This window comes from Lytechinus pictus, chromosome 1, assembly GCF_037042905.1.
Source record: "Lytechinus pictus isolate F3 Inbred chromosome 1, Lp3.0, whole genome shotgun sequence".
Classification (NCBI taxonomy): domain Eukaryota; kingdom Metazoa; phylum Echinodermata; class Echinoidea; order Temnopleuroida; family Toxopneustidae; genus Lytechinus; species Lytechinus pictus.
This window is the reverse complement of record NC_087245.1, coordinates 12,437,457-12,452,157: the sequence shown is the minus strand read 5'-3', so window position 1 is coordinate 12,452,157 and position 14,701 is coordinate 12,437,457. Positions and strand designations below refer to the sequence as shown.

General features: G+C 33.0%; 1 pseudogene; it reads left to right on the top strand.

The window, feature by feature from the left end:
- Positions 1-4,915: 4,915 nt before the first annotated feature.
- Positions 4,916-14,701, top strand: part of LOC129257529 (uncharacterized) — a 28,545-nt pseudogene continuing 18,759 nt past the window's right edge.

The following is a 14,701-nucleotide window of genomic DNA, read 5'->3' as shown; positions in this document are numbered from 1 at the left end:
CGTTCCGAATCCTCCTTCATTTAGGTTATTTAAATGAAATACTAAAATATTAAATTAAGAGGAAAGGAAGACAAAGTAATTTTACAGCAACAAGTAGTGAACTATATTCATTTGCGAAAAAAAGGTATTTCTTTGTTATCTTAAGACCGTTCCGGGGACATTCATAATGTAGTCTATAGTCAAAGAAATGAATTGTGTCAGGAACTCGTTGGCTGCAGTAAATATTGTTTTTAAAAATGGATAACCGTGATTAATAAAGTATGATATCCATCTTCAGTCGAACACAGTAAGAAAAAACAGTTTAAACAAGTGTTTAAATCTTAAGCAGCAAAGTTTAATTTTCAATATCTAATCTTCAATAAATTAAACATGATTGTTTAAACGGTTAAACAAATACTGTAAGGTTCATATAGTAAACAGCATTGTATAAAATCTTAAACAGCATTTTTACTGTGAAGTGCCAGGAATGAGGTCTTTGGTATAAAAACCGCTTGTAAACCAATTCTGCATATTGAAGAATAAATGCTGACTAAACAAAAGAAAATTATAAACTGATTGATTGAACTTGCCATTGCATACAATGACATGTTCAAATAAAATTGGAATCATGCAGTATTTTGTTTGTTATACACAAAGAAAACTCAGACCATGACACCCATCATGATTTTTGCATCCAATATGATTCTATAACATATATTTACATCAGGACAATTTATATAATTACATATAGATATAGGCCTATAATTGTAATAGATATGCGCTATGTATAGGGGAAGGCGGGGTAAGTTGTGACACTTTTTTCATTTTGCATGTTAGAATTGATATGAATAATAATATTGTAGTATTAAGTACCTTGCCTTTAAATTTGATTCTTGGGAAATATTTCTCACCTATATATAACTTTCTACCTCCACACTGAAAGTCATTGTGACCTTTGAAAAAGACGATGTCAAATGGCTCAACTTGCCCCATCTGTGGAGTAAGTTGTGCCACCTTCTGGGGTAAATTGAGCCATACAAAACTATGTACAAAATGTATGCGGGAAGAACCAGCATGTCAATTTTTTATTTAAAGTCTTTTCACTTGCTAATTCTCTATAAATACTAACATCCTCTAAAAGTAAAAGAACTGTCATGTGAATTTGATCCTTTCTGCCTGCATATCAATGGCTTTTTAAGGTTTTTTTTATTATACATTACCATAAGAATTACTATGGCTCAACTTGCCCCATGTTGGCTGGCACAAATTACCCCAGTCCAAACTTAATGCGTTATTTCCACATCCACACATTTCTCATGCATCCATCATGTAAAAGACTATGACAAGAGTGAGAATCCATACCTGGACTAACAATATTATTCGTATTTCTTTATCATATTTGAAGACGTGTGTGGGTAAAAAGCACTGATCTATTTCATACCTTTTTTACTTTTTTTGCTGAAATTTGTATTTTTCCCTCTAAAAAAGTACTTTTTGTTTCAAAGTTGAAAACAATGTGGTGGGATTAAGGGTTATGTAATGGGTCATCAATGCATGACACCACCACAATGTCTGACTCATTCATTATTGGCCTGGGGGTGGTGGCTCAACTTGCCCCTATGCTCAACTTACCCCGCCTTCCCCTACAGTCAATTGAGTATGTTACATATGCAATCTTGACCTAAATTCGCCTTTTGGTAATTCAGGAAAGAAATAATAATTCTCAAAAATGAAATCATTTATGTGTCGGGTATATTCCGAGCATTTTCCAAAATCGTTAAACCATTACTTTCACAGATTAAGTGTCAAAATTAAGCACTAAAGTGCGAAGTGGTCATTACAAGGGGAAAAGGTACGTGGAAAATACCACCTTACACCAGTATGGGACTAGATATCCGTCCCCACAGACACGGCGATCAGCCCGTGTGCGCACGCTAAATTTATCATTCTGCGGCTCGCTTGCTAGGAATGAACTTGATTTTTCTCTCAATTACGAAAATCATTGTGGAAAAGGTTATCCAACATGCATTGATATACTCGTAAAATTTATTGTTATGTATCATTTATACACAAAAAATAGAATATAACCCTTCTTTTGGAGAACTATTAAAGTTGTTCGAATCTAACGATTTTCTTTTAAAAATATAACAAAAATTTACCTGATTTCAAATGCCTGCCATTTCCTAAAAAAAACTGGAGTCAATAATCCACCACCATTATCAGTTATGAAAAATTCTAGGAAATGTACTAAGATACTTTTGAAAAAAATTAAAATTTAAGGGGATTTGAAAATAAGGATTTTGCAATGCTATATCAAATTTCTGTTATATTTTGGGATTGCATCGAAATGACTGATAATTCGAAGTCTTACCCACACTTGCTTGTAAATTTGGTATATGTTGGTACACTGATAGTCAACGTAAATGATAAACATTCATAGCCTCACTAAAATTCAACGATTCTATTGTTTTTAGGATTTTAATGTCGCAGACATTTAAGAGAGTGAGCAAAGTGATGCTAACAAACGTCGCTAACAATATTGTTAGGCGAGAAGGCCTTTCAATGGCGCGCTCCGCTGAGTTAAGGCCGTGAACATACGTGGGGTAATGCCACTCCTCATCCCAGACCATTTGCCATACAGCGAAAGGTAGGGGGTGGGACTGTACGGTGTAAAGGCCTGCTTCTTGGCAAATTTTTATCTTATGAAGAAAAGAGTAAAAGAGTTGGACTTACCAATGATTGTCAAGAACCAAAATATTATCCTTTTATGATTGATTTCGAAACTGTGTAAAATTATCAGGAAATTCTTCATTATCCTCGTCTGTCCATAGAATCCTATGTAGAGTGCCGTAACGCCCTCTTGTGCTGAATAAATGAAAGCTAATGGGAGCGCGACCACAGAGCTGGATTATTCATGCTTCTGACCAATACCCGTTTCCGGTGAAGCCTGTTCCTGCGAAGGTAGTCTTTTGATCACCTGACATTCAATATTTTTTTCACTATTTTTGTACATCAGAATTATATTTTTGTCACAGGCGGCGGAAGCGGGGGGGGGGGGGGGGGGAGGGCGAGAGGGGGACTTGTCCCGAATGGATAGTTATAGCACAATCAGCGTACTTCCTTCTTTAATAAACTATATATTGTATGGTGAAAGGACCTATGATGATTAATTTATATATCCTCAGGAAATAATGTTATTTACACTTTTTCATTCTTTAAATATGTTTATCGAGACGAAACAAGATTGCCAATTTGTCTTGATAGAGGCTGTCGAGACTTCCTAACCAGATTGCATCACGAGCAGTGTTTCGTCCAAACGGGTGGATAAACCTCTCTGGTTTCGTGAGATTTTTTTTCTTTTTCGATTTGTCACTGTTGAACACCATAGCAGCAACCGAGAGGATCAATCGCCATCATGCATAAATTTTGGTGAGTTTTTATTCATTTTTTTATGTTTTAAGGTCAGTAAGAATGATCTTCTTATGAAAAGATGTTAGGCTAAGTATCACATTTATGAAATTGCATGAGTTTGTGATACTTTGAATGACGGATGGGGGAAAAATGAGCAATGTATATTTTCACAATTGCACGGTATACTGCCGAGAACGAGGTTATATTATAACCTCGTTCGTAGGATGAGTGGGTAATGCCAACAATATTGCATGGGTATCAAATTAAAAACAGAAAAGAAAGGAAGCAAATTTAATTAAGCCAATACATTAAATATTTCAAAATGAATTAAAAAGAGTGGTATATCAATCAGTTGAATTTTGAGTTTGAAAGGGAATAATGCCATCTAAAGTTTATGCAGGTTTAACAGGAAATTCCAGTATAGTATTTGGAAAATATATAGAATAATAAGAGAGTCAGATGATCAAGATACATATAGAAATATATTCAATAAATGGCTTCTTACATATGCCTCTATAAGGAATGTGGAATGGTAATCAAATTAATGTAGGTGTAACAGAACATTTCAGTTATTAAATATATAGAGTGTACTGTGGGAACATATGGCAAAGTACTAGAAAATCAAGTGAAGGTATGGATACTGTAAAGTATTTTATATTATGTTATGATCTTTATCCAAGTATTTTTTTTCTCCTTTTTTTTTGTGGGTAAAAAAATTGCTTCCACAGCATTGCTTTTCTGCTTGAGGTATACTAGTAGAAAACTGGGAAAGAGTTCCTTAGGTACCCCTTTGTCATGTAAGTCAAAGTTTACGCACTAAGAAATATTGCCTGTGCAAAGCCGAAAGGTGGTGTCGCTTTCTCCAAACAAAATGTAAACAAGTTTGACCTATTTCATGTTGATATTCATGTGAAAACCTGCAAAATTAAATAATGTCCCCTTTGATTTTAGTACAGGTGTAATATTAAAGAAAGTTTAGCAAACAGGAGGCCTTGCTTTGCAAAATTTCAATAAAAGCACTTCCTATCTCTCTGTGCAAAATATTCTTAGTGCTCTGAATCACTTTTTTTCCCACTCTATTTCTTTTTATTTTTCATTAACTATTTGAAGAGGTCAAACCTGTACCAACTTGCCTGATTAATTAAATTGTAGATTGATGTACTACACACTACATTACACTAGCATGAATTCACTGAAGGAAGAGGTCTCAAAATGATCAGATACCCAATATTTCAAGTAGTATATCCATGGGACTATAGGTGGATTCATTTTTTTTAAACGTAATAAACGGATGTCTCTAAGAAATGCATGTACATGTATGAGATCCTGCTTCGTAATTTGACGGAATGAAGTCATATTTTGTATGAATCCTATTCTTGATATAGATAGTAACTATAATATCAATAAGCCATTCCAATATCAGTGGGGTATGTAGAACTCTTGCCAAATGATTAAATAACAAAAATAACAGTAAAATTTTATATGATTCATTTTTAATTTCCTTTTTTCTACAAACACACAGGATCTAGGAAAATTACAGCTATCATGGCAAAGAATTGGGGTAAAGTGAAACTCCTGCCGTTGACAGAGGCTGATGGACGCATGGAGTCTGCTCATCATGTTAATGAGGTGTTTGAACTCTTACAATTCAACAAACAGTTCAGAGTAGAGAGAGAGATCATCATTCAACTTACAGCTATTCATAGCAGAGTGCAAGCGGTGAGCCATAAATATATATTTGGACCAACTTTCACACCAAACAAATTCGCAATGTGCTTTTGTGTAGCTTCTACAGTGTGCTTTCCTGCATGGAATTTTTTTAAGAATAGTCCCCTCCTTAAAGGCTTAGATAAAAGCAGTGATAAAAGGAAGAAAAATAAAGGCCAGAAATAACTTACCCTCACCCCACAAAAAACACCAATTAAAATATCAGTTGCTTATCTAGAATGCCTTAAGTGAGGAGGATGCAGGTTAGTTAGCCAGACACAATCTGGTTAATGCTTTCTTTTTGAGAAAGAGAGCTCGGATGGTAACATTAAAGGAGAATTATATCCTTTGAACAAGGTAGTTTGTCTGAATCAAACAATAAGAAGAATTCTGTTTTTTTTTCTTTCTTCAAGTTCAGTTAAGCTGTTTTTTAGGGATTTCATGTACTTTATGTAGCTACTGGTATTAAAAGCAAGTGATTTTACCCATTTTTAAGGCAATGGTCTTGTAGTCCCATTATACCATGTGCATCAAGGAATCTTAACTGTTTGGGAAGTATTCCTTGGTATGCTATGACAGTTAAGTTGTTAGGTGAGTATTTGATAAACTGATAGTGGCATAATGTGCTTTTATTTTCAAATCCCTGAATTGATTCTAGCTACTGAGAAGCCTAAAGTGTGCAGTATGTAGGTGGTTTTGTTTGTGTGTTAGTTTTTACTGTTTGGGCTATTCACTTGAAGTACTTTTTTTCATTTACCTTTTTTAGGCAAGATAAAGATTGAATATGAATGTATGCTGTCAAAAAAAATCCTTGCTTTATGATTTTTTTTTTCAATTGTACAGCCATTAAAAACTATATATTTGTACTAGTTTAGGTTTACAGCTTAGTGTAAACTCAAACTGAAATAATAGCCTTTCCTTTTTTCAGATTGTATATTTTATGGATTTGTATTTATTTGATATAATAATATACTTTTATATTTCTCACAGGCTTTAAAACACTTTGGAGTTAGTGGGAAACTTGAACTAACAGAGGAAGAGGTGGGTTTGAAAAATATTGCTTTCAACACCAAATTATATCTAGCAAACCTGTGTCACATTTTACAAATTCAATTGTCTCTTTACAAAATGTTACTGTAGCTGAGTCATTTTCTCACTACACACGTGCTGCATAAATTTTACTGTCTGACTGTATAATTTATTATTAGTTTTAAAGAATGGAAGGTGAGGTGAAAATTTCAATGGAACAATTTTTTCTGAAATGAAATCACAATCCCCATTGCTCTCTATATTTGGAAGATTCTATAACACTTTTACTTGATATATTTTCATTTTATCATAGATTTATGAGGAGGAGTTGAGAAAGAGGAGGCCACCTGGATTTCTCACAACTAAAATGAAACAGGAAGTAAGGTCCAATACCGGTATTTCATTTATGTCAAACAATATGGTTTGTTTTGTTTAATATATTTGTGCATAGATCATGATGTTGATCATTTGAGAAAATCCGTAAAAGCATGATTTTAAATCCAATATTTTGTCATTTGATTTTGATGATGCTTTCTTATGTCTTGTAGATCTTTCCGGGGGGGGGGGGGGGGGGGGGGGCACTTCCATTGATGAGTGGATACCATGCGCGACCATGGTGTCTCGTAAAGCACCCTAAACACGTATTTTCCATATTTGAGCGTGATCGGTTCATCACGGACGGACATTTGATAGATTTTGAAAACTTTGAAGGCTTGTAACAAATTAGGAATAAGATGAACATGGTTCCTTTGTGTTTTATAGTGAAGGGTAGGACAAAGTATGCTGAATGATGAAAAAAGTTTGTTGCCATGGTTACCTACAAACATAGGTAGCCACTAAATGTGCCATATCACGGACGGACATGATAGAAATGTGGTTTTCAGAATTTTTGAACATTTTTATTGTTTCTATCTAAATAGCTTAACATTGACCAATAATTGTTAATGCAACTTACACTCGGGTATGTTAGCTTCTATGTTCAGCATATTGAATTCTTAACCAATTTCAAACTTCTGAGAGAATTGCAAATATTTTCCATCTCGGACGGACATCACGGACGGACACAAATAAAATACATTGGAAGTACCTTGTAAGAAGTTCTTATTACTTGTTTGGGGGAACAAATGCTAATGTATTGATGATTTGTACATTTTTTTATATGATTAAACAATATTAGTTGCACAATCAAGTTGCTACAACTTGATTTAAGTTGTAGCAACATGATTTCTATGCTAGACACACAAAATAATCTAGCCATATGATTGCTTTTAAAGACAGTTCTTTTCAAAATCAAATATCCTAATGCACATTGTCTTCTTTTCAATTTAGAGAATACTTTAGTTGGTACCAAATCAACATCCAGTGGATCAATGATCATGTTGATACTTATCATGATGATAAATGTTCATACATTTTTAGGCATTAATTTTCGAAGAGCACATATTTTTTTTTAATGTCCATTAAGTAAATCCAAAAGATTCACAGGTTGCTGATCATTATGCTTGTTTGGTGGATCAAGTATGACCACAACACTTGTCCAGGCTCTCTTCAAATTCATCTTTTGTCCATATTAAAGTGGAGACACACCTTCATATCAACAGCCCTCATGTATTTAGGCACTGACCAAATCCAAAATTGAAATCAGATACCAATTAAACTTATAAACACTGCAGTGCAAATTTTTTTTATGAATTGTATGCATTTTCAGATTACCAGATCAGCAATTTGCTCAAAATTAGCTCCAAAATGGACTTTAAAAAAAGGAATTCTTGTACTTTTCACAAGCCTCAAGGACGTGATGTCATGTTCTGTTAGAAGCATTGTGAATCCATAGGTTTGCACATGGAAAAAATGATTTTTTTTTCCTGCTTATCAGAATATGCATTCTATTTTCTTCTTTTCCATCACTTTCTGCAAGCTTCAATTGATGAAATATACAGCTTTTGACTTATTCTTGCTCTATTTCATTTCCTGCTTTTTGGTATACATGTAGCTTCCAACTCTATCTGCATTCCAATTATGTTTAAAAAAAAATTCCTGACAACAATTAAGCCCCAATAACAGCCAAAGAAAGATTTCACAAAAAAATGTGAAGAGTTGTAGGTTTCCATCCATTTGAGTTCTGAATAATTCTCAGTACCATTTTTCACTGCAAATTGGAACTAAAATTAAATTCATAATCTGCTCAGTATTTGCTCATTGTCTGTCCGTGATGAAATTAATGTCCGTCTGCGATTATTTTGATTGATTTATAATGTGGATAAAATGTATGGATTTTAGCTATATTCAAATGAAATGATGTACAGTGTCTAGTGAGATGCTTCTGCACACTTTTATTTTTGTTTCTATTCTGATAAAGAATAAAAAGCTGAATCCATACATATTATCCATATCATAAACTCAATAAAAATGATCACGGACGGCCATTAATTTCATCACGGATGGAAATTTCAAAATGGAATGTTAACATCTACCAGAAAAATTTACTTCCCATATTTTGTCTACTAATTTATGTTTGATGATAGATTAATGTTTAGAGTACAAGAAAATCCAAACCAAATTGGAGTAGCTTTGAAAACAATAAAACTAGAGTGAATTGAATTTGAGTGAATTTACATTGTCCGTCCGTGATGAAATTAATGTCCGTCCGTGATCATTTTTGATTGAGTTTATGATATGGATAAAATGTATGGATTTCAGCTATGTTCAAATTAAATGATGTACAGTGTTTAGTGAGATACCTCTACACCTTTTTATTTTTTATTTCTATTCTGATAAAAAATAAAAAAACTTTTTATATTTTTTTTCATCACGGACGGAAATTTCAAAATGGAAATGTTCACACCTACCAAAAAAAATTACTTCCCAATATTTTTTTTCTACTAATTTATGTTTGATAATAGATTAATGTTCAGAATGCAAGAACATCCAAACCAAATTAGAATAACTTTAAAAACAATAAAACTAGAGAGAATTTAATTTGAGTAAAAATGTCCATCCGTGATGAGAGGTAATAGCACCCCTACGAATAAAATGGTCTATTCCAGTACTTTCGGATAATATAATCTAGCCATATGATTGCTTTTAAAGACAGTTCTTTTCAAAATCAAATATCCTAATGCACATTGTCTTCTTTTCAATTTAGAGAATACTTTAGTTGGTACCAAATCAACATCCAGTGGATCAATGATCATGTTGATACTTATCATGATGATAAATGTTCATACATTTTTAGGCATTAATTTTCGAAGAGCACATATTTTTTTTTAATGTCCATTAAGTAAATCCAAAAGATTCACAGGTTGCTGATCATTATGCTTGTTTGGTGGATCAAGTATGACCACAACACTTGTCCAGGCTCTCTTCAAATTCATCTTTTGTCCATATTAAAGTGGAGACACACCTTCATATCAACAGCCCTCATGTATTTAGGCACTGACCAAATCCAAAATTGAAATCAGATACCAATTAAACTTATAAACACTGCAGTGCAAATTTTTTTTATGAATTGTATGCATTTTCAGATTACCAGATCAGCAATTTGCTCAAAATTAGCTCCAAAATGGACTTTAAAAAAAGGAATTCTTGTACTTTTCACAAGCCTCAAGGACGTGATGTCATGTTCTGTTAGAAGCATTGTGAATCCATAGGTTTGCACATGGAAAAAATGATTTTTTTTTCCTGCTTATCAGAATATGCATTCTATTTTCTTCTTTTCCATCACTTTCTGCAAGCTTCAATTGATGAAATATACAGCTTTTGACTTATTCTTGCTCTATTTCATTTCCTGCTTTTTGGTATACATGTAGCTTCCAACTCTATCTGCATTCCAATTATGTTTAAAAAAAAATTCCTGACAACAATTAAGCCCCAATAACAGCCAAAGAAAGATTTCACAAAAAAATGTGAAGAGTTGTAGGTTTCCATCCATTTGAGTTCTGAATAATTCTCAGTACCATTTTTCACTGCAAATTGGAACTAAAATTAAATTCATAATCTGCTCAGTATTTGCTCATTGTCTGTCCGTGATGAAATTAATGTCCGTCTGCGATTATTTTGATTGATTTATGATATGGATAAAATGTATGGATTTTAGCTATATTCAAATGAAATGATGTACAGTGTCTAGTGAGATGCTTCTGCACACTTTTATTTTTGTTTCTATTCTGATAAAGAATAAAAAGCTGAATCCATACATATTATCCATATCATAAACTCAATAAAAATGATCACGGACGGCCATTAATTTCATCACGGATGGAAATTTCAAAATGGAATGTTAACATCTACCAGAAAAATTTACTTCCCATATTTTGTCTACTAATTTATGTTTGATGATAGATTAATGTTTAGAGTACAAGAAAATCCAAACCAAATTGGAGTAGCTTTGAAAACAATAAAACTAGAGTGAATTGAATTTGAGTGAATTTACATTGTCCGTCCGTGATGAAATTAATGTCCGTCCGTGATCATTTTTGATTGAGTTTATGATATGGATAAAATGTATGGATTTCAGCTATGTTCAAATTAAATGATGTACAGTGTTTAGTGAGATACCTCTACACCTTTTTATTTTTTATTTCTATTCTGATAAAAAATAAAAAAACTTTTTATATTTTTTTTCATCACGGACGGAAATTTCAAAATGGAAATGTTCACACCTACCAAAAAAAATTACTTCCCAATATTTTTTTTCTACTAATTTATGTTTGATAATAGATTAATGTTCAGAATGCAAGAACATCCAAACCAAATTAGAATAACTTTAAAAACAATAAAACTAGAGAGAATTTAATTTGAGTAAAAATGTCCATCCGTGATGAGAGGTAATAGCACCCCTACGAATAAAATGGTCTATTCCAGTACTTTCGGATTTATCAATCTTCATGAAACTGAGTTCTTTGAAACCTGAGATATCAAAGATTATCTTAAAAGCAATTTTGATAGAAATATCTAAAAAAAAAATTCACCTCAATGCTAACCCTTAACCGATCATGCTCATTTTGAAAATGCACCCCTTAACAAGTATTGGCGTGTGAAACCCCACCCTTAACAAGTATTGGAAACAAAACGATACTATTGGCAAGTATTCTCTGAATTGAACCCCTAAACAAGTACAGCGATATTTCAATTGTTATGTCACGGACGTTGGTTTTACCTTTTACCTACATCATGATTGGGATTAGTACAGCCCCACCTCCTACACCTTGCGCAAATCGTACTCTAAACACGTAGTGTTGCCTCTTGGGGAAAATAGCATATTCTTTATAAAACATTTTAGTCTTAATTTTTTATACCCTCGCATATTTTACCCTAAACACGTAGATTTCCTAGTGAAAATAGATACCCTTTTTTCCATTATTTTAGTGTTTTTGACACCCTTATTACGTTACGTACGTAACGTGCCCTATCTTGAAAAAGACACCCTTTTTACGTGTTTTTTTGGTCGGGCATGGTATTCACTCGTCAATGTAAGTGGCCCCCCCCCGGAGATCTTTGCACCATTTCGAATTTTGGTAGTAAATGAGTTATTACTTTCTATATCATACTTTGTGATATATATTTCTTTACCAGTTCTTGTTTTCTTGTATGTTTTTTAGAAGCTGAATAAGCAGAGAATTCTGGATACAATTCATGAGTTTGGACAGAAATGCATTACATGCGAAAGGGTAAGTTGGTTCACAAGTTTTAAAGGTGAAAGAGGTTGGCTTTGTACACATAGGTCTTAGGATCTTGAAAGAAGGACTTTGAAAAATTGTTTCAAACCTGCTTTATGGTGTTCTTTTCTCATCAAGTTCATCCAAGGCTAACGTAGAAGAGCTTAACACAGAGTTCATATTTTTAATTCATTCAAAAAATACGTATTATTTTAATTCTGCCATGAAATGAGTGGAGAAGAATTTTGTAATTAGATGGGGAAAAATGCTACTAGTATTACATGATTTTGTTTTGTTTGAATTTTTAAAAATGAAGGTAAAACATGGAATTCTATAAAAGTGCAGTCTAGATTGATTGTAGTTAAATAATGAGTCAAATATATTTTCTTTTTGAAAGAAATAATGAAAAATGCATTGTAAAGATTGCTTCTGTTTGGATATCCATAAATGAACATCACTTGGTTTAGTTGTGCATTTGCCAACTGAATGAGGTAAAGTTTGCTCTTGATAGGCTTATGATTAGTAATTATGCAGCCCCCCCCAAAAAAAAAAAAAAAGAGAGAAAAGTAAATAATTGTTTTGTATATTTATATACATATTTTTTTTGTTTCAGAACATGGAAGAAGTAAACGATTGGCTTTTTGATGTTCAAACTACATTGGTAAGTGAATTGCAATGCTGCTTAGTACTCCTATTGTGTAATCATAATATAGACTTTTATAGTGCTTAGAAGTGGGTTTCTAAGCGCTTTTAGTAAATAACTTCTCATTACCCTGGTCATGAGATCCACTTTTCTGCATACAAAGTGCACCATCTTTGTTTATACTCCCCTAAGGGCATACCAGCCACATGCTACATGTATTTAATCAACACACACATGCCAATATTTTATCACATTGACATTTGCATATACTACTACCAGGTATTCATTTAACACAGGTGGGGAAAGGAAAATATGACATGACTACAGAAAGGATATTGAATTTAAAAAACAGTACACCGGTAATCTCTTACTCTGCGGTGAAGTAGATATTTGATGTTTATTATTATAAATTCAAATATCAAAGGCTGTGTAAACTTTAAAATTTTTATTTTATTTTCATGCTGTAAATATTTGTTTTTCTAATCACATTGTACCTCTAATTTTACCCCTCCATTTTACTTTCTTTGTGAAATATTTGTTGATTACAAGTGTATTTGTTTTAAGTAATTGTTTTTATCATAATTCATTATTTTGATGGTCATGGAAATGCCTGGACATATTTTTGAAGAAAAGAGACTATGAGATTATTCTCCTATTTGCAAATAAAAGTAAGAGATTGAAATGTTCACACTATTGATCATTATCAAACCTATAGGAAAACAATTTGGTCACAGAAGAAACTTTAAAAGATAGAGAGAACGACATGATTCAACTAAATCAGGATTGTAGGTAAGTTGTCTGAATATCTGGTGAAATGTTGGGCAATTTTTAACTTTTAGGAAAATGAAGGGAGAAGGGGGAGCATGAACCAAGTACTTAAGTTTTACATGAAGATCCAATCTTATTTGTGACCCCTATATTTGATAAATTGGTATGGTATTTATTAATATTCTGATATTCAACTTTTACTTATAAATACAAGTCTGAATGACATACTTTATCAGTGTAATCTTCAAATAACTGTCATAAACCATATGATATGACTGTACATTGCTTATGTTTTATACATCCCAAATTGAATGTTATCAAGTCATCTAGCTGCATTTTTTAAATTGCATTTAAAAAATTGATATTTTGAGAGTTACTCTTGTAATTTTCTTTTCCGAATATTTATAGTCAGACATGGGCAGATGGAACAAGATACAAGAAACGTCATAATGACAAACTGAGGAGACTTGGGAAAGAAATATTTGAGCTTTTAAATGAGATGATGCGGGACCACACACAGGAGTAAGTTTATAATTTTTAACCTTTGCATCTAGCTTTTTAAATTGTGCTATAGGTTTTCAAGTCAAAGTGGAAGAATAGGCTCCTGTCATGATTGAATAAAAATCAAGCAACATTGGTATTAAGCAGCCACTACTGAAGACAGTGGCAGACCGTGACCCGGAGGAGACAAAGCATTGGAGGGGCACAGCATAGTTCACAAACAATACAGTGCCCCTCCAATGCTTTGTCTCCTCCGGGTCACGTTCCGCCACTGACTGAAGACATACTTGCACAAAGAGCATACATGTATAAATATTTTCCCTTTGTGTTCTCATAATATGGATGAATGTATATTTCTTTAGAAGAGGAAGTGACTTCAAATTGGCATGCTCTTTCGTGATGTTCACTTGCCTTCACTTGAGAGCTGTTTCAAAGAACTGTTTGTAAAGTGACTTCATGACCATTTGATCATATCTTTGTGCCACATAAGATGCTTCAAATTTTCCTTGATATAACAAAGTGGGACTGAATTTCATATAACTCTTTTTAGACAAATGATAAACTTCCCATTCAAATGCAAAAAATGAATATATACATGTAGAGCTCATGTTTCAAATTTAGCTAATTGTGCTTATAAAACAGCCGATGGATAATCATTTGATGACATTATTCCACTGTTGTATTAAATTGTTTTTCAGATCCTTTAATATGTTGTACATTTCTTGGTTTTTTCCTTTCTCACAGAGTAAGTGATGATGAGAGTGAAGCCAGCAGTCATCATGTTAGTCAACCAATTGATAAACTTGCTCTTCTGAAACCAAAAGTAAAACGGACTCAACATATTATCTCGGGTTAGTATCCTGTTTGACTTTTATCTATATTCTCTCTACTTTTTTAATTTTATCTTTCTTTAACTTTTATCCCCACTCTATGATCCATTTTGCATCTGCAGCAACTGCTTAAACAGAGCTCCCAACTTCTGATGTCGGTTACTCCTTCCCTTTAT